Below are 21439 nucleotides of genomic sequence, written 5' to 3' on the forward strand. Positions count from 1 at the left end.
CCCATTTCCGTGCGGAGGTATCTCGACAGCATCTACCCCAGCTGATGGATCAGACGAGTTGGTCCATTCGCATGGTCCACCTGGTCGCCGGATCTTGGCACCTGAGGGAAGTCGTGTACGAAGAGCCCATTTCGGACGTGCAGACTCTGGAACAACGCATTCATGCTGCATCTGACGGCATTCGGTTGAAGGATAGTGCATTTAAACGCTGCTACGTTGTGTCTGTGGTCTCGTCACAGCGTTGTACTGTACAGACAAGATGAATTAGTAAATACCCTGAAGCACAGATATTGCAAATTTGCGGCCATCTGTCCTTTCTGCTCCTTACCTTTTCAGGGATCGTTACCTGCAGTTTCATTCCACTGATAAAAACCACGTTGAGAGACAAAGGAATTACAAATATTGGCTGTGAGCGAGCTTTGGTTTAAACCTATGGGGAATGCTGAAAATTTGTGAAGGACCGGGATTCGAAACCAGCGAAGAAAAAAAAGAATCCAATAAATATGGCCTCTAAAACACGTACTTTAGGAACTATGAGCACTTTTTCCACAGAAGAGACGTTTTCAAGTGTCGAAGATGAACAAGTGTTCATTGGTCTTCATGTATGCATTTTAAAGCCTATGTTTACTAGATATGTTTTTCTGGTTTTGGTGTAAGGAATCTGTCCCCAAACTTTGTAAAAATATTTTTGAAACACCCTGCATATGTGACGCTTCCGTATTAAATTAATAAACCTAAGACGAATAATAGCCGGCCGGAGTGGCCGAGCGGTTCTAGGCGCTACAGTCTGGAACCGCGCGACCGCTACGGTCGCAGGTTCGAATCCTGCCTCGGGCATGGATGCGTGTGATGTCCTTAGGTTAGTTAGGTTTAAGTAGTTCTAAGTTCTAGGGGACTGATGACCAAAGTAGTTAAGTCCCATAGTGCTCAGAGCCATTTGAACCATTTTTTTTGAACGAATAATACACGTCTTCTTTGGATCTTTTCTTCGTCTTCCATTAATCCAATTGGTTAGGATTTCCAGACCTACGAAAGTCACTGAATAATTTGCCGAACAAAGGCTCTTTCCTGGGTAAGTTACAATTACCCCTAATAATGGTATGGTTGTATTTATGTAGTCGTTCCACCATAAGTCACGCCAAACAAAAACACTTAGATTCTGCAAAATTGTAACTGATTCTAGTTACTGATCGCCAATCGGCTAGTCAAACAATACTGGACCTCATTTATATTCAGACTCAGCTGCAGATCTTGTCTGTCTCTGCATTTCGTAACAAGCTTATAACGATGTCATCTCCTGTATTTAAACCTTTCATGGCTGGTTGGGCACGTATATCCCAATAAAATAATACTCAGTTTTGAGCGCTGGGACGCTTATATCTCATATCAGTGGAGTGCTACTATCCAGCGAGGAGATTTAGGAACTTGGAGAAAAGTGCTATGGACCATAAGGTAGATAAAAAACGGTTCAAATGTCTCTGAGCACTATGGAACTTAACATCTGAGGTCATCAGTCCCCTTGAACTTAGAACTACTTAAACCTAACTAACCTAAGGACATCACACACATCCATGCCCGAGGCAGGATTCGAATTTGCGACCGTAGCAGTCGCGCGGTTCCGGACTGAAGCGCCTAGAACCGCTCGGCCACCGCGGCCGGCTAGGGTAGACATACAGAAGATTGTGACCGATAAATCAAGATGGCGTGCGTTTATAGCTGGCAAAGGGCGTCCGTTTTAGGAAGTAATTTATAGTGTTAACTTATTTATCACAAGCATTTTTCACTAATTCTGCTACTTTTTTAAATTGCAGAAAACAATGGCAAATGTTATGTCGAAGCCATCTTGAAATTTTATGTTGAAAATTTCTGTACCATATTCAATGTTTTCAACTGTAACTAGACTAAATGTGTTTTGATACTGGTTTGTTATACTTCTTTTCCATAATGCAATCCTGGTAAATTCCTTCTACAAATAAAAATGTAAATTTGAAAATTCTGGGTTGACTTGAAAACGTATCCCACGTCACCATTTTCAAAACTACTCAACTTAAATAGTTTTGGTAGTGAAAGCGTATTAGTGATCATAACAGAAGGCAGCCTGTAACCTTTTATTTTTCAAATCTGTGTAAAATAAATTTTAAACACAAAAGGGTTAACTGAGTCAACTGTGAATGGCCTCATAGGGCTGCGGACATTATCTGCAGGTTCTTTAATGGTGTGCTGGACCTTAAATGTGCAATGCCATGAAGGCGCCATGTGGTAGATGATTAGAATTCCAGTTCTACCGCACAGAGCAGGTAGGAGTTAAGCCGTCTACATTATTAGGATTTGTCTCAGAAACCGCAGGCCTCACGAGTATATCTTTATTGACCTGCTTTTCAGGGCTCCTACACATCAGCAGCAAAAAGCGGTTTTCCAGCCCCAGATGTGAAGACTGCCTGGCATGAAAGAGTTGTTCTGGGAGCAGTATTTGCCTGCTTTATCGATCTGTTTAGCAGGAGCTACACGTGGTGGTGGTATAACTGGGGGAAGGTTGAAATGGGTTGAGCAGGGATGGACAGAGAAAGGGGACAGGCAGGAAAGTCTGTGTGAGAGAGCAAATGGGGATGGACACAGCTATGGAGAAATGAAGGGAGGAACAGAGAGAGGGGGAGGAGGACATGAATAGGTAAAGGGGTAAGGAGGAGATGCTCAGAGAGAGGGGGATGAGAAGATGATAGAATATAGTGGCTTAGGTGGTGTGTGCAATATGTGTGTTAAACACATATGCAATCAAAATGATGGGGAAATGCTAGTATGTATATGAAAGGGGATGCATGTGAATATGCATATGTATGTATGTGTGTGTGTGTGTGTGTGTGTGTGTGTGTGTGTGTGTGGTGAATGGCTCTGAGCACTATGGGACTTAACATCTGTGGTCATCAGTTGGTTGGTTGGTTGGTTTGGGGAAGGAGACCAGACAGCGTGGTCATCGGTCTCATCGGAGTAGGGAAGGATGGGGAAGGAAGCCGGCCGTGCCCATTAAGAGGAAACATCCCGGCATTTGCCTGGAGTGATTTAGGGAAATCACGGAAAACCTAAATCAGGATGGCCGGACGCGGGATTGAACCGTCGTCCTCCCGAATGCGAGTCCAGTGTCTAACCACTGCGCCACCCCGCTCGGTGGTCATCAGTCCCCTAGAACTTAGCACTAATTAAACCTAACTAACCTAAGGACATCACACACATCCATGCCCGAGGCAGGATTCGAACCTGCGACCGTAGGAGTCGCGCGGTTCCGGACCGAGCGCCTAGAACCGCTAGACCACCGCGGCCGGCGTGTGTGTGTGTGTGTGTGTGTGTGTGTGTGTGTGTGTGTGTGTGTGCTGGATCGATTTCAGCAAATGTTGGTACACGTACTGCTTACTGTATGTGAATCAGTACTGTGGCGGTTAGAACCTCCTAGGTGCCATAGGAGCAGATATGTGGGAAAAAATGGGTTTTCATCTCTGACAGTAGGTTGCTCTGCACAAGAGGGACATCATGTGAGTAGTATCAGCATGCTCTACAGGGGCTACATATATGGATGGGCACAGGAGAGCATAAGGAGGGGAGAGGAGGTGGTTAGTGAGAGAGGAGGGAAAAAGAGGTGGACAGAGAAATGGGGAGAAGGTAGTGGACAAGAAGATAGAGTGGGTGAGGAGATTATTGTTAGGAAGATGGTGGAAAGGAGATGGACAGTGAGATAGGGGGAGGATGAAATGGTCAGAGAGTGGAGAGGAGGAAATGGACAGAGAGAGGCGTATTGTGCTGGTAATATTTATTGGGCACTTGCACATGGGTATGAATGAACACAGAGGGGAGGGGGGGGGGGCAAGAGATGAAGAGATCAAGAGATGGAGGAGATGGGTAGTGAGAGAGGGAGGATGATGTGATGGGCAGATAAAGGTGGGACGAGGAGATGTACAGGTAGATGAGGTGGACAGAGAAATGGGAGTAGGAAGTGGTAGACACAGAGAGGGAGGAGGAACAGATGTTGCAACATGTGTGTCCAAAGTGTATGCATGACAGCACCTGGGGAAAAGACTAGTTATTCAATAATTATTGCCAGAGAGGAACGAGGAAAAATTGGCATGGACCCAGATCTTGGTGTCACATTACAGCTTAAGGCACATGCCAGTTTGATTACGTAATGCTGCCACTGATTCCCTTTCCCCATTTCAGCCCAGAGCTAGCTTATACTGCGTCTTCAAGGACCGTGTCATCGACGACGCTAATGTTCCGTCTATCTCTCCTTCCTTCCTTCCCTCCTTCCAGAGTGATGATCATATTGTATTCTCAAGTTGCTGATTTTCACGCATAACTAGATAATGTATCAATACTGACAGGAGCAGATTAGATGCCCAGTATTACTGACTATGTATGTGTGTATGGTATTTAAAACCCACACCCCCCCCCCCCTCCCCAAAAAAAACTGATATATGTTGTAGGGATGGACGAATAGTGTTCGTTATGCGCATGTCCAAGTAAGTACAATAAGAATGGCATATAAAAAAGTAAGTGTTCGAATTAAAAAGAGCATAAAGCGGGGTACAGTCTTTCTCCTACACTGATCAACCTGCACATCAAGAAGTAATGAAGAAAATAAAAGAAATGGAGAAAAGTGTGCTTAAGATCCAGGGTGAAAAGATATCTAAGCCGATAGCACTCATTACTTTACAAGAACGATAGTTTCTGAATCCATGCTAGATATGTATGAGTAGATGGAAATTCTTCGAGGTATTTCATAATTCTGTCAGGACGATAAGATACTCATAGCATAACTGATCATGTAAACTTTATGTGTGAAACGGAATCATTGCAGAATGTTCAGTAATTTTGTTGGCCGGCATTTTATTTAGCGACATAAAGGCGCTGGGAAGCTACGCTCTCTACCTCTCAGCGACGTTTCCGAACGACAAGCGGATATGGCCGCTATGCCGGTTGACTTTGTGTAATGCGTGTGACTACAGCATACGAATACAAACTGCAGGAAACGCAGTGGGGGCGTTTGTCTTTCATCTTGTCTTGCTCTCGCTGTTATGGCATTTTCTGCGGATGGCACGCAGCTAACCGGCGACCGTTGCGGGACTCCGAATGTCACGCGGAAAGGCAACGGCCTTTGTGGGCGAGCACTACAGACTCGACATTTGAGACGAATGCATAACAGCACGTCTCACTCTGTTTGCTCTTCGTGCACCAGAAACTTTGAGAGCTCCAACCGCTAGCGGTTCCCTGGCTTACCTTTGCTCCCTTTTCGGGAGAACGCTTCTTATTTTTCGTTGCGATGAAAATTTTCAGACTGAGTTGAACGAAAATTCTGCAGCTACCCGTACACTGTGCAAGTCTCTGTAGAGTACAGGGCAAGTTTCTATCCTATTCCATCAACGTAAGAAAGTGCCAGAGTCTTTAACAAAATAAGAAGTTGAATCCATACTATTATAAAGGCGTATGTCCGCCCCCGGTAGCTGAGTGGTCAGCGCGACAGACTGTCAATCCAAAGGGTCCGGGTTCGATTCCCGGCTGGGTCGGAGATTTTCTCCGCTCAGGGACTGGGTGTTGTGTTGTCCTAATCATCATCATTTCATCCCCATCGACGCGCAAGTCGCCGAAGTGGCGTCAAATCGAAAGACTTGCACCAAACGAACGGTCTACCTGACGGGAGGCCCTAGTCACACGACATTTCATTTCATAAAGGCGTATGAATGTATGTCCCACATTTACTCCTAAACCACTGCATCAGTTTCAGCTAACCTTGTTACATATATCACTTACTGCCTGAAAGGAATCACTGTCGGGTTGAGAACAATCTACCTCTCAAAGGGCTGGAAGCGGGACTGAGAAAGAAGCGTAGTTTATGACTCGCAAATAGCTTTCCACACTACGTTCATCCAATATTTGACAATGAGAGCACTTAGTGGCTTGCAACAAACTTTACACATAACTTCAAACCTTTAAGAGACTTTTTCTCGCTCACATTGCCTCATAAAATGATGAACGGGAAAACTTTAATTTTATCCATATTTTGCAGCTTAAACCGTGACTGAATTCAAATTATTGGAGGTATGAATTAAACAACGCCTTCAGTCACAACTTTTTCGTGTTTTATTAACTATACGATGCATTTCGGACCCTGTGGGTCTATCGTCAGGTGTAATTTGTCTCAATACATGTTGTATTTCTTCTCCTGAATGAGGTGAAATTCAAAGTCCACATAATCCAAGGAAAGCATTTTTAACGCTTTAGAACCGGCAAATATTCTTTTCTCCATCGTTTTAGTACATGTCAGTTCATTCAAGATGTACATTTGCACACACATATTTATAAATTTGTGTGTGCAAATGTACATCTTTAATGAAGTGACATGTACTAAAACGACGGAGAAAATAATGTTTGCCGGTACTAAAGCGTTAAAAATGCTTTCCTTGGATTTAGTGGAATATGAATTTCACCTCATTCAGGAGAAGAAATAAAACATGTACACCTGACGATGGACCCACAGGGTCCGAAATGCATCGTGTGGTTAATAAAACACGAAAAAGTTGTGACTGAAGGCGTTGTTTAATTCATACCTCCAATGAAAGGAAAAAAAGTTTATCGTTTGCTACATTTTTGGTGTTCATGCAGTAAAACCGCCGCGTGAGGTACGACCTTTTAGTCTATTACTTCTTTACTAATAACTGCATTCGCAACACATTTTATAGACGTTATTCACGTATATCACTGAATGTATCTGCAAAAAACCGGGTGTTTTTTAAAATGAATATCGGGATTTTAAGACTTTGTAGCATTTATTAGATTTGCCTTACAATTATAAATAATACGTCACATGAAAGAACAACTGAACAGTATTTCTTGCAATTGTTCGATGTGAGCACCGTTCGTCAAGCAGCACACATCGAGTCAATAAGCGGGTCATACCTGTTGAACGAGTGACAGTCTTCTACACGTAGCACACGAAATCAATTCAGAAAGGCTAGTCGTGAAGTAGCAGTTCCAGTGACATCTTTGTGGAGATTTTTAAGAAGACGTTTGCAAATACGTCCTTGTCGTTGTTGTAAGCTGAATGCAATAAATACTACAGAGCATGCCCGTATTCATTTTGAGACATCCAGTACACGACTGTACGACACATAGTTAAGAAGATATGACGTCATAAACACTGAGCTGAGTGAAAACGACCCTGCAGGGCGAAATCCGCTAGGGATATAGGTTAACTACACTGGTACACGTACCTAATATCGTGTAGGGCCCCCACGAGCGTGCAGAAGTGTCGCAACACGATGTGGCATTGACTTGACTAATGTCTGAAGTAATGTTGGAGGGAACTGATACCATGAATCCTGCAGGGCTGTCCATAAATCCATAAGAGTACGAGGGGAAGGATATCTGTTCTGAACAACACGTTGCAAGGCATCGCAGATATGATCAATAATGCTCGTGTTTGTGGGGTTCCCTGACCAGCGAAAGTGTTTACACACAGAAAAGGGTTCCAGGAGCCACTCTGTAGCAATTATGGACGTGTGGGGTGTCGCACTGTATTGCGGGAATTGCCCATGTCCGTCGGAATGGACAATGGACATGGACAATGGACATGAATGGATGCAGGGGATCAGACAGGATGCTTACGTGTGTGTAACCTGTCAAGACTCGTATCTAGACGTATCAGAGTCCCGTATCACTCCAACTACACACGATCCACTCCATTACAGAGTCTCCACTAGCTTGAACAGTCCTCTGCTGAGATGCAGGATCCATGAATTCATGAGGTTGTCTCCATACCCGTGCACGTCCATCCGCTCGATACAGTTTGAGACGAGACTCGTCCGACCAGACAACATGTTTCCAGTCATCAGCAGTCCAATGTCGCTGTTGACAGGCCCAGGCGAGGCATAAATCTTTGTGTCGTACAGTCATCAAGGGTACACGAGTGGTCCTTCGGCTCCGAAAGGCTATATCGATGATGTTTCGTTGAATGGTTCACACGCTGACACTTATTGATAGTCCAGCATTGAAATCTGCATAATTTGCGGAAAGATTGCACTTCTGTCACGTTGAACGATTCCCTTCAGTCCTCGTTAGTCCCGATCTTGTAGGATCTTTTTCTGGCGGCAGCGATGTGCGGAGATTTGATTTTTTACCGAATTCCTGATATTCACGGTACACTCGTGAAAAGGTTGTACGGGAAAATCCCCACTTCATCGCTACCACGGAGATGCTGTGTCGCATCGCTCGTGTGCCGACTATAACACCACATTCAAACTCATTTAAATCTTGGATACTTGCCATTGTAGTAGCAGTAACCGATGTAACAACTGTGCCAGACACTTGTTCTCGTATATAGGCGTTGTCCGACCGCAGCCCCGTATTCTGCCCATTTAGATAGCTCTGTATTTGAATTCGCACGCCTATACCAGTTTCTTTGGCGCTTCAGTGTTTGTGTACAAAACTACGCGATATCTGATGCATGTGACATGTGCGTATAAGGGTCAAGTCATGAGCAAAAAGCCCTTTCTAAACCCTCGTGTCGATTTCAACCAAACTTGATACACACATTACTTACTATCTGGAATGAAAAACTGTGAGGGTAAGTGTCAGCAACCTTCTGTTGGGGTGAGGTGATAACGTGGTGAGAGAAGGGGGAGGAAGAGATAGTTAGACTGAGAGGGGGAAGGAGGAGATGAACTAATGGAATTGGAATAAATACATAACTGGGCAACACTGGGTTCTTAGCTAAAGTGGCCGGCACGAAAATAGGGCTTCAAGGTCATGTCGCCATCTTACAGCATTGCCAGTTTTTTTTACAGTGATAATTTCAAATGTTCGTAAAACTTAAAAAAAAATTGAGCAACTCTATTTTTAATCTAGATTATGATGGAATACTTTCCAGAAGAAAGTTCTCACTAGCTGCTAGGAAAAAAAATGAAAACTAATGTTACATGAAATTTTGGAGGAAAATAATTTTTTACTTCAACCTGTGGTAGTAACAGAATCACTAATGTGATTGGACTGAAAAAAAAGTGAACATCCTCAAAGTTTACAGATGCATATGCAGCGTCTTTTATTTTGGAAACATAAAAGTATTCTCAGATAAAAAATAAAATATTATAAGAGGTGTGAAACTGCCGATTGCATAACGAAAAATGTAGTCGCTGATGAATTTTCGTTCTGTAGGACTGCGAATAAACTTCCCGCTAGAAGAAAACTACAAAATTATTTCTGGTAACATTTCAGACAACATTATTGTATCGTATCACGTACAGAGGCAAATTACTCCCGCGATATTCCGTGCGCAGCAGCGCGCAAGCCGTTGCAGGCCGTCGCCAAGAGTTTTGTTCGGAAGGCTCGCTTTGATATGACCGAGAATATTCCCTACTTCCCGAAAATATTTTACTGGCTGCTAACACATATATTTCGTCATTGCATCCATGACTCAAAACGCCACAATATACGCTACGCAAAAATAATTGAAGCCAATATTTTCACTGTAAGTCGAGCAAAATATTTGTTCGAAAGGTTTTGTGAAACCCAAGTTTTATCTACATTTGCTGTAAGCCTGTTATTCTCAGCACGCAATATGTGCTTGGTACACAAAAACCTCGTTATTACTACTGCAATGTCCCTGTCTTGTGTTACAAATTTCGTGCATCAATACAGTTTCTGAATTAAAAACCAATGGGAGGAGAAGACAATGCATTGAAGTGACTGGCCAGAATAATCACTTTTATCACGGACATTACCCTGTATTTCTCTAGCCATCGGATACTATCCTCTGTCATACTAAAGCAATACAAATCTATGTTCTAGCTTTTTGTAAAAGTCGTCAAATATCATATATTTCTATGCTCTTCTCGGAGAATCAAAATAGGTGCTGGGACTGTTCTGGTGTTACTGTACTGTTTATATATACAGTCGATACAGAAGCACCACAAAGTTTTGTCGCTTTATGAACTGGATTACCCTTACTACGAAATAGCCTGTAAATCCTTCTATGAAAAAAGGAGCTAAATTTCGAATGGACAAGTAAAACGAATGCAGTAAGATTATATCCGAATGTAAAGACATTCGATACAGGTTTTTAGGAAAAACTGTTGTTATTTAATGCAGAATTGACAATCTTAAGCCGGCCGTGGTGGCCGAGCGGTTCTAGGCGCTACAATCTGGAACCGCGCTACCGTTACGGTCACAGGTTCGAATCCTGCCTCGGGCATGGATGTGTGTGCTGTCCTTAGGTTAGTTAGGTTTGAGTAGTTCTAAGTTCTACGGGACTGATGACCTCAGACGTTAAGTCCCATAGTGCTCAGAGCCATTTGAAACATTTCTGAACAATCTTATTTCAATTGACAGTTACTGTCGAGTAAACTGATTGCCACCACTTGTGATAAATTTATCAGACGTCTACTGTAAGGGAAAAGCATTCGCAGTATGTCCTCTATGACTGAAATGAATAGACAAACATTTAAATCAAAAACTTCGCTCTTGCTGCTGCAATGTCTCTGAGTTCCATTAAGAATTCCCGTCCGCCATTACACTTCTTGAATCGGAAACCAAGAGAGCAGAGAAGACGGAGAACTGAGGTCTCTGAGCCAGAGTAATTAATTTTTTCACGGAGGTTAGCCCCTACTTTTTAGCCGTTGGACACTCTCCTCTGTCGTAATATCCAAGTAAAGTTCTACGCGCGATCTCTCAGTTAAAATAGTCAAAGTCGATTAATTTCCGTTCATGTTCGTATTCCTTTATTGGATAATTGAAACACTCATTCATTTCTGGAGATTCTGCCAATGACACAGATTTGCTAATACGGCCTACAATTACTTGGGGACAACACGCACTTTACCAGTAAGTTTATGAATTTGCGCAAAATTTAAGTTATTCCTCGCTTCTTCATTGTCGGCCAGATCAGTAAAAACTTTGAGTACATTCGATGTGATAATTTTCAATTGTTTATGAATGTCTTCCCGCCCTTTACGCACACCAACCGCTCCTGCATTGTTGTTCACCACTGAATACATGTGAAAGCACCTTTATAAAGACAGTAGGACACTGAGATGAGACGTGAACACCCGACATAGCATGGTAACACTGAGCGTTCAGCTGCTCTGACCTACCGCACCGCTAACGGCACCTGCATGGCAACAATGCCGAGAGGCGGGCAAATCACAGCCTGCAGCCCCTGCTGGCAGCAGGCAGCAGCCGTGACCTTGAGGACTCCACTTTCGTGCTGGCCACTATAGTGAAGAAATATTTGCAGCAACCAGAACGCGAACCAACAATTTTTCTTGTCCCAATCCATGTCTCTACCCACTATGCCGCATCTGGCATACATTACCTTAGTCCACGCCTTTAATTTTATGATAATAATTGCTTTTGGATCAATGGCCGTGTGCAAGTCTTTCAATAGGACGCCGGTTCGATAACTTGCTTGTCCCTAATCTACACGAGTTGTACAATGAGGGAAAGGCAACCTACAGCTTAGCTTGGAAACCAAACACACGATGGTTGGAACTTAAATAGTGCCAACTATTTGTTCACATCCGATACAAAAGACTTACATATTTGCATCTGTTATTGCCCTTCAGAGTAGTCACCAGCGTTGTGTAGAACCCATTGCCAGCGATGTCAAAGGTGTAGTATACCGTTAGCAGAGCCTGTTCTGTTGATGTTGCGAATGGAGCGGTCTAAAGTTATGGTGATTCTCATGTACAACTGTGATGGTGTTATCCTAATGCATTACATTCCTCCACAGCAGACTGTCAGTGCACATTATTACTGTTCGTTTTTGGAGCATCACCTGAGACCAGCTTTGCGACAGAAGCGGCGACACTTTCAGTGCAATCCACCAATCATTTTTCACGACAATGCGCGGGCGCATGCAGCACAAGCTGTGGCTGCTCTGTTCGGTCGATGGGACTGGGAAGTACAGTACCATCCACCATACTCCGCGGACTTAACTTCTTGTGACTTTGATTTGATTCTGAAGATGAAGGAACCACTTCGTGGCATTCGCTTCAGTACTGTTCCAGAGATTCGACAGGCAGTAGACCGCTCCATTCGCACCATCAACAGAACAGGCTCTGTTAACGGTATACTACGCCTTCCACATCGCTGGCAATGGGTTCTACACAACACTAGTGACTACTTTGAAGGACAGTTAACAAGTGCAAACATATAACTCTTTTGTATCAGTTGTGAACAAACAGTTGACACTATTTAAGCTCCAACCTTCGTATGTTGGTCTCGGCGACAGCTCACATCCTTCAGAGGTCAATGTTAGATGAAAGGGAAATTTAAAATTTCTGTGGTTCCACAGGGATTCGATCCTGCGACCTCTCGGTTTCCAGGAAGGAGCTTTATCACTAGAATACAAGGCCTAACAGTCCTGAAGACTTTAAACTGTCGATATGTCATTAAGTGACATTTAATTTTTAGCAAATCATACTATCAATCTTCAATGTGCCAATGCATTGAAATGGCTTGCTCTACACTGAGGTGACAAACGTCAGCCAGCCGCTGTGGGCGAGCGGTTGTAGGCACTTCAGTCCGGAACCGCGCTGCTGCTATGGTCTCAGGTTCGAATCCTGCCTCGGGCATGGATATGTGTGATGTCCTTAGGTTAGTCAGGTTTAAGTAGATCTAAGTCTAGGGGACTGATGAGCTCAGATGTTAAGTCCCATAGTGCTTAGAGCCATTTGAACCATTTTTGATAAACGCCATGGGATAGCGAAAAACACATATACAGAAGGCGGTAGTGTTGCGTACAACAAGGTATAAAAGGGAAGAAATTGGCGGACGTTTTCTTTGTGCTCAGGTGATTCATGTGAATGCCGCACTATGGGTATTAACAGACTCTGAATGCGGAGTGGTAATTGGAGCTAGACATATGGGACATTCTGTTTCTGAAATGTTAGGGAATTCAGTGTTAACAGGTCCACAGTGCCAAGAGCGTGCAGAGAATTCCAAATCTCAGGCATTATCTATCCCCACGGACAGTTTAGTGACCGATGGCCATCGCTTAACGACCGAAAACAGTCTCATTACCTTAGAGTTGTCAGTGCTAACGAACAAGCAACTGCGTGAAATAACCGCAGTAATCAAAGAGGGACGTACGACGAACATATGCATTAGGACAGTGCGGCGAAATTTGGCGTTAATGGACTACGGCAGCAGACGACCGACGCGAGTGCCATTGCTAACAGCACGACATCGCCTGCAACGCCTCTCCTGGGCTCGTGACCGAATCGGTTGGACCCTAGACAACTGCAAAACCGTGGCCAGGTCAAATGAGTCCCCGCGCTAACGCCCACTGCTATCCGGCTGGGTAAAAGAGAGAGTGTATTATGCTTGAAGAACTAAAACAGACGCCTGTATGAATGTAGGCTATCCCAGTGTACACACTGTTTGGAAGCTCTCGGGTCTGGCAGTGTTGTGATACTGGACGTTTCGACGAATGTCATACGACGAAGTTAGGAATTAACACCATCACTCAGCCGGAAGCCCGAGAACTTTTCATAGGTAGACGGATCTTTCCCAAGTACTGCTAGAGATTTCGCTTGAAGCTCAGAGATCAGTGAAGAAACGATCCATGCGAGAAGTGATAAGTTTTACATTTTGTCTTCTTTCTTTTTCAGCCTCTTTTTTCCATAGTTGCACATATACACACCTGAGCCAAAACGTTTTGACCACCTGCTTGCCGGCCGCTGTGGTCGAGCGGTTCTAGGCGCTTCAGTCCGGAACCGCGCTACTTCTACGGTCGCAGGTTCGAATCCTGCCTCGGGCATGGATGTGTGTGATATCCTTAGGTTAGTTAGGTTTAAGTAGTTCTAAGTCTAGGGGACTGATGACCTCAGACGTTAAGTCCCATAGTACTTAGAGCCATTTGAGCCATTTTTGAACCACCTGCTTAATGGCTTATTTGTCCTTCTTTGGAATGAAATACATCACTGATTCTGCGTATCAGGGATCCGACAGTTTGTTGGTAGGTTTTTGGAGGTACGTGACAGTATACGTATACACATAGGTCATGTAATTCTCGGAAATAACGGCCACTGATTTGAGTATGTGGTGATGGCGCCCGATAGCGACCCAAGTGGGTCCCATAGGATTTACATCAGGCGAATTTGGTCGCCGAGACATCAACGTGAGTTCACTGTAGTGCTTCTGAAATCACTGTAGCGCGGTTGTAGCTCCGAGACATGTTGAAAGATGACGTAGACGCCGGGGAAAGACATCATTCATGTAGGGATGCAAGTGGTTGTGGCTTGGTTGGTTCGACAGTCGAATCCCGATAGTTCGGTTCCCACTGCAATCGTAATTGCGACGTCATTAGGTAAACATGTGAGCACGTAGGGGTGGTCTGCTGCGGAGCTCCATGTTCGAGAAGGTACGATGAACGGTGTGCTCCGAAACACTTGTGCGCACAATGGCATCGTGCACTTTCGTCAGACATGCCACACATCACCATCTATCCTACTTTAAGGAGCAGACAAGCCCCTGAACTCTGCGTTCTGCGAAGAGTCGTGGATGTCCAAAACATTTAGCGCCTAATAGTAGTTAATAGTGGTTTCACTGTCCTCCTACCTTTTTCCGTAAATGCTCACGGCAGTAGCACGTGAACATTCGACCATCTTCGCCGTTTTCGAGATACTCGTTCACAGGCTCTGCGCAATAATAATCTGCCCTTGCTCAAAGTCGCTTATCTCAATGGATTTCTCCTTTTGTAGCTCTTCGCAAGGGTGATCTGCTCCGCTTACATGCTTTTGTTACCGCGTCACGTGCCCACAACGACCAGGCGGCATCCAACGTCGCAGCGAGCTTGGTCATGATGTTTTGGCGTACCAGTTTACAAATTGTTTACGTATTGAAAAAGACGGAAATTAACGTATACAGCTTGGACAAGAATTAATTTTCAAGAGCGTGTTGTTTTCCAGAAGACAATGAGCCAGTATAGCTACCTTCACAAAATTTCGTGGCAACTCCTTAATTACATACAGACGCATAAAATATATATAGAGCCATCTATTTATCCACCCGGTTCACTGCAACTAACTAAGCGCCACACATGTGAGATCTCGCGTGGTACCAAACTGCTTCTCGCATCCATTCGCGAGTGCATCTCTTATGTCGCCGGCCTTAACTAAGGTACAGGATCGTAACAGTGACACTAGGAGCAAGCTGTTCTTGTCGGAAGCAGTTCTTCCCAGCGCGCTTGCTTTCACAAATAATTGTTTGGAAGAATCACTTCGCAGGTTCGAATCCTGCCTCGGGCATGGATGTGTGTGATGTCCTTAGGTTAGTTAGATTTAAGTAGTTCTAAGTTCTAGGGGACTGATGACCACAGATGTTAAGTCCCATAGTGCTCAGAGCCATTTGAAGAATCACTACATGCTAGATATTTTGCCTTCTCGTATTCTAGAGATCAATTTGAAGACACATCTCTCTTCCTGTACAATCCTCTTCATCTTCGCATAACTACTGCCATCCACATCAGTTTAAATCCACTTACTATTCCCAGGCCTTGCTCTTCGTCTACAGTTTTATACTCCATACTTTTGTCGATTACCAAATTGAAGATTCTTTGTTGCCTCATGAGTTATTCGATCTACCACATATTCTTCACTATTTTTCTGTAGCACCACGTTTTAAAAGTTTCTGTTCTCTTCTTGTATGAATTGCTTATGACCCACTTTTCACTTATGTACAAGGCTACACTACAAACAAATACCTTCAGAAAAGACTTCCTGTCAAGTTAATGTCCGACGCAATGTTTTTCTTACTATTGCTCATCTGCATTTTTTATTTTCTGTACTTCATCGATCGTCAGTCACTTTGCTGCTAAATAACACTATTCATTTCATACCTTCATTGCCTCATTTCCTAATGTAATTCGCTCCGAATTACCCAATTTAATTCTACTACATTTAACTGAAATGAAATGATCGTATGGTATTGATGGCCAGGAGACCCACCTGGAAAGTTTCGGCCAATGTTGTGAATGTCTTCTCATTCTACGCTACACTGGGAGACTTGCGTCTCGATGATGATGATGAGGAAAACACAACACCCAGTCCCCGAGTGGAGAAAATATCCGACGCGGCCGGAAATCGAACCCGGGCCCACTACATGGCAGTTAGAGGCACTAACAGCCCAGTTAACGGGCGGCCTACATACCATTATCATTGCTTTACTTTTGTTAGTATTCATCTTATAACTTATTTTCATGGCACTATGCAGTCTAGCTCAATTGCTCCTCCCATTTTCACTATGTGGCTGAAAATGCGTTACAAGTTCGTCGCGCCCTCCATCGGTAATGCTGGAATTCAGTATGGTGTTGGCCCACCCTTAGCCTTGATGACAGCTTCCACTCTCGCAGGCATACGTTCAATTAGGTGCTGGACGGTTTCTTGGGTAATGGCAGCCCACTCTTCACGGAGTGCTGCACTGAGGAGAGGTGTCGGTATCGGTCGGTGAGGCCTGGCGCGAAGTCGGCGTTCCAAAACATCGCAAAAGTGTTCAATAGGATTCAGGTCAGGACTCTGTGGAGGGCAGCCTATTACAGGGATGTTATTGTAGTGTAATCACTCCGCCACAGGCGGTAACAGGTGCTAGATCGTGTTGAAAGATGCAATCACCGTCCCCGAATAGCTCTTAAACAGTGGGAAGCAAGAAGGTGCTTAAAACATCAATGTAGGCCAGTGCTGTGATAGTGCCACGCAAAAAAAGGGATGCAAGCCCCCTCCATGAAAAACACGACCACACCATAACACCACCCAATTTTACTGTTGGCACTACACACGCAGGCAGATGACATTGATCGGACATTCTCCATACTCACATCTGCCATCGGATCGCCACATTGTGTACCGTGATTAGTCATTCCACACAACGCTTTCCCACTGTTATATCGTCCAATGTTTACGCCCCTTACAGCAATCGAGGCTTCGTTTGGCATTTACCGGCGTGATGTGTGCGTTATGACCAGCCGCTTGACCATGAAATCCAAGTTTTCTCACCTCCCGCGTAACTGTCGTAGTATTTGCAGTGGATCCTGATGCAGTTTGGAATTCCTGTGTGATGGTCTGGATAGGTGTCTGCCTATTACACATTTCGACCTTCTTCAATTGTCGGTGGTCTTTGTCAGTCAACGGATGAGATCGGCCTGTACGCTTTTGTGCTATACGTGTCCCTTCCCGTTTCCACTTCACTATCACATCGGAAACAATGGACCTAGGGATGTTTAGGAGTGTGCAAATCTCACGTACAGACGTATGACACAAGTGACACCCAATCACCTGACCAAGTTCGAAGTCCTTGAGTTTCGCGGAGTGGCTCGTTCCGCTCTCTCACGATGTCTAATGACTACTGAGGTGACTGATGTGGAGTACATGGCATTAGGTGGCTGCACAATGCACCGAATATGAAAAACGTATGTTTTTGTGGGTGTCCAGATACTTTTGATCACATAGTGTACTTTCCATCTCTGACAGAAGTACAATGTCATCTAAATTTTTGTTTCTCCTCCCTGAACTTTATTCTTTTTTCCAAATTTTTTGTTAGTTTTCTTTGTTCGGTGGACAAACTGAGTAACATGCGGCGCAAGCTACAGCCCTGTCTCAGTAAGTACTCCTCTGCTACCTCCCTTACATTGCGTTCGACTCTCATAACTGTAGTCTGGTTTATATCCAAGTTATAGCGAGCTTTCCCTCCGTACAATTTTCTTCTGTTACCTCACGAATTTCAAAGAGTGTATTCCAGTGAACAGCGTCAAAAACTTTCTCTAAATCTACAAATTGTGTAAACGTAAGTTTGCCTTTCTTCAACCTATCTTCCAAGATATGTCACAAGTTCAGAACTGCCCCGCGTATTAGTACATTGCTCCGGAACCTAAAACTGATCTTGTCCGAGATCGGCCTCACCAGTTCTTTTCTGTTGTTCAGTGCACTATTCCTGTAATATTTTGCAACCATGACTTATTGAAAGTCACACCTGTCACACCTGTCAGCATCTGCCTTCTATGGAATTGTCATTACTACATTCAACTTGAATGTGAGAGTTTGTTTTCTGTCGATACGGAGTAGTCAGAAACAGTCTGAAAAGCTTGTAAGGTTGTTGCAGGACTGGTTGTGCTGATAAATAATTGTTAAGACAAAAATTCGGTATGTTGCGCCATTTCCGAGTTAATTACTAAGGAGGTTAGCCAATCAGGCTGTTGCGTGCGAAATTTCAAGCTGCCCACCAGATACGAATAGTGTCAGTTGTGTCTCATAGTCTCGCGGTTCTAGGCGCGCAGTCCGGAACCGCGCGACTGCTACGGTCGCAGGTTCGAATCTTGCCTCGGGCATGAATGTGTGTGATGTCCTTAGGTTAGTTAGGTTTAAGTAGTTCTAAGTTCTAGGGGACTGATGACCACAGCTGTTAAGTCCCATAGTGCTCAGAGCCATTTGAACCATTTTTTTGGTGTCTCATAGCGTAGGTGATAGCGCAATAGACTGCTCGACCTCTGGTTAGGGTTCGCTACTCACTACCGTCCCATGTCCATTTTTTAGGGTCGCTCTCTTGTTCGGTTTTTGGAAACCAAACGAAGAACACGTTTGGCGACACCGTCTCTGGTGTGCCGCTTGAATTTGCACGTGCAACGGTCTGATTGGCTAATTTCAATGCTAATTAACTCGGAACGGGGCAACGGATTGAATTTTTTTTCGTAACAATTATTTCTCAACGCGACCTACCCTTCAAACCCTTACTAGCTTTCAGACCGTTTCTGACCACCCTGTATCTATTTTGTACACCAGCAAAAAAAGATCCAACAGTATTACAAACAAAAGATTTTCACAAAATACTCACAGACAGTAAGTTCATTTGAAGAAGAAAATCATTGTAAAATAGACTCTACAACTGTGATTTTGTGGCTCATAAGTAGGTAGATGTTATTTCGCAAGCTACTTCCTGCCGAGTTTTTAAGAAACAGCTCCTCCCTGCCAATCTTGGGGAATGAGCACCTCACGTAGAGCAGCGACACGTGGTTCCAGCATGACGGAGTACAGGCTGCACACTGCACATTTGTACACGTCTGCCGGCAGCTGGGGTCAGGGGGGACGGAACCTGTTGCTCCGTCAGTGCAGTCTACGCACTTAACGGCCCCAGGTTATGTTTGTGTGTGGCTACTCGGCCAGTTTGTATATCTCATGCAGCTAGACACAGAGGCCAAGTGAATGTGCTAATATTCTCCGTTTTAGAAAAGTATACACACGCGAAAAAGCCCAATGGAGAAAGGCGATGACTGATATGACAGTGTATGTATGCTTATGGGCTCAGGATAGAGAGCATGAACACCCATAAAGTTTGCAAAAATAATACGTAAAATATGTCAAAGCAGTTTGTGTAGTTGGAGCTACTGAAAAAAAAAATCAAAGTACAATTTTCACGTATTCACTCTCCACAGACGAAACACTCAAGAATTTAGAACAAACGCAGTGGACAATCGAAACGCAGCTCGATCCAGTTATAATAATTATTCATGCCTCAGGAAACCAATGACAGATTAGGAAAGGGACTTAAAGTTCAGGAAGAAGAAACAGAAACTTTAGGTTTGCCAGTGACTTGGAAGAACAGTTTAATGGAATGAGTAGTGTCTTGAAGCAGTATTGTAAGATGAACATCAACAAAAGTAAAACAAAGATATTGCAGTGTAGTCGAATTAAATCAGGCGATGCTGAGAGAATTAGATTAGGAAATGAGACACTAAAAGTAGTCGAGGAATTTTACTACTTGGTCTGAAAAATGACTGATGATAGTCGGACTAGAGAGTATATAAAATACAGACTAGAAACAACAAGAAAAGCATTTCTGAAAAAGAGACATTTACTAACTTCTAAATGTTAGGCAGACCCTTCTGAAGCCGTTTATCTGGAGTGAGCGTTGAGCGGAATTGGAACGTGGAGAATAAACCGTTCAGAAAAGAAGAAAATAAAAACTTTTGAAATGTGGTGGTTCAGAAAAAAATGCTTCAAATGGCTCTGAGCACTATGGGACTTAACATCTGAGGTCATCACTCCCCTAGAACTTAGAACTACTTAAACCTAACTAACCTAAGGACATCACACACATCCACGCCCGAGGCAGGATTCGAACCTGCGACCGTAGCGGTCACGCGGTTCCAGACTGAAGTGCCTAGAACCGCACGGCCACACCGGCCGGCGGTGCTTCAGAAGAATTTTGATGACTAACTGGGTAGATCATACAACTGATGAGGAGGAGGTACTAAATAGAATTGGTTAGAAAGAAATTTGTGGTACAGTTTGCTTAAAACAAGGGATCGGTTGTCAGAACACATTTTGTGACATGAAAGAATTGTTAGTTTAATAACCGAGAGAAGTGTTGGTCGCTGGGGAGGGGGGTGGGGGGGGGGGGAAGAGGAAAATTGTACACGGAAACCAAGGATCTTATACAGTAAGCAGGATCAAATGGATATAGGCTGCAGTAGTTAAGGAGAGATGAAGTGACTTGCACAGCATAGATTAGCATGGAGAGCAACATCAAACTTGTCTTTCGACTGAAGACAGCAACTCACTAATTCGATAAGGTACTGATAATAGTAACCTTTAAAGCAACTAGTAATTAGCATGAGGGCGTGCTGAAAAGTAATGCCTGCGATGTGAAACTCTTAAAGTTATTTAAATAAAACAAATATTATTAACATTCTACATCTTTATTGTTCATGTCTGCGTGTTTCTCAGAGTAGTCACCCTAGCGACGAACACATCTCTCCCAATGAGAAACCTGTTCGTTGGTTCTTTCACTGTAGAATATTTGACTTTGTTGACGGAGCCACAAACTCACCTCTGCTTCATCACTATCAAAGTGAAGTCATAGACAGATTTATTTAAGTTTTCGGAACAGATGGAAATCGGACGGGTCCAAGTCGGGACTGTATGGAGAATGAGCGATGACAGTGAACCTGAAGCGTCAGATGGTTGCAAACGTCGCAGCGCTAATGTGTGATCCGGCTTTGCCATGCTGAAGGAGAAGATGCTCTATGTGTGGACGAACTCTCCGAATTCGAAACTCGATTACACCACGCTGCTTCTCACACAGCGACCTAGTTACGTTACACACCGCCATGCTACACGCTTCAGTTCGGAGCCCTCCAGCTGCAGAGGTCTGAAAATATGTAGACATGAATTATTAAGATTAAGAATGTTAACAAAGTTTGTTTCATTTAAAAATCTCGAAGGGGTGGGAGGAATTACGTTTGATCACGCAGTCGTATGAGTATGCTAATGATGTTTTCCAAGAATTACATGAATAACCTGGGCGGCCGCGAAATTTTGCTACACCAGGTCTCAAACGATAGGCTCTAAGCGATCCTGCGAGCAACACCACTACACGCCCGAGGCACGCTGCCCGCCGGCATTGAGTGTTTTGT

This window comes from Schistocerca serialis, chromosome 6 (assembly GCF_023864345.2).
Source record: "Schistocerca serialis cubense isolate TAMUIC-IGC-003099 chromosome 6, iqSchSeri2.2, whole genome shotgun sequence".
NCBI classification, from domain to species: Eukaryota; Metazoa; Arthropoda; class Insecta; order Orthoptera; family Acrididae; genus Schistocerca; species Schistocerca serialis.